Genomic DNA, 566 nt, shown 5'->3' on the forward strand with positions numbered 1-566 from the left:
AAAAAAAAAAAAAAAAAAAAAAAAAAGTAGGGACAACGATCAAAAGGAATCGAAATCGTTTGGGATATATACAAAAAAAAAATCAAAATAATATAAAAAGTTCCCAAGAAATGGGGAGGTTTATCCGTGGAAACAAAATCCTATGAAAAGACCACGGTAACCTCGGGCAATACTGTCACATGTTAACACATTTATTTACAGAAAGTAAGTAACTCTCTGTTTTAAAATTTTTCCCGTTTCGTAAAATCATGCTCAAGGTGACTTCGTCATTCATACGTGTCATCCTTGCCACATTCACCCATCTTTTTTTTTAAACATTTGCTAGACAACACTTGCCTCTCTACTCTCACCTTCCTTTTCAAGTGATACTTGAAAAAGTTGATGAGAGATTCACCAGAGAGGAAAGTGTTTGTCTCTAATCCTTTCAGACGCGTCCACCAGATGCATTCTTTCGCCATAGCCACAAGTACGATAAAAACAGCTTTTCCTTCCCGTTTAAAGGAAGGAGGCGTGACGATAGACTCGGCTGATAAACCGACTCGTCCCACACGTGACAGCAGTCGTTC

The 566-nt window shown here is 38.0% G+C and overlaps 1 protein-coding gene across 1 annotated transcript in view; it reads right to left on the reverse strand.

The window, feature by feature from the left end:
- The window catches only part of LOC106874629 (uncharacterized), a 9,199-nt gene that overhangs the window by 4,412 nt on the left and 4,221 nt on the right, over window positions 1–566 (reverse strand). The window lies entirely within an intron of this gene.

This window comes from Octopus bimaculoides, chromosome 6 (assembly GCF_001194135.2).
Source record: "Octopus bimaculoides isolate UCB-OBI-ISO-001 chromosome 6, ASM119413v2, whole genome shotgun sequence".
Lineage (NCBI taxonomy): Eukaryota > Metazoa > Mollusca > Cephalopoda > Octopoda > Octopodidae > Octopus > Octopus bimaculoides.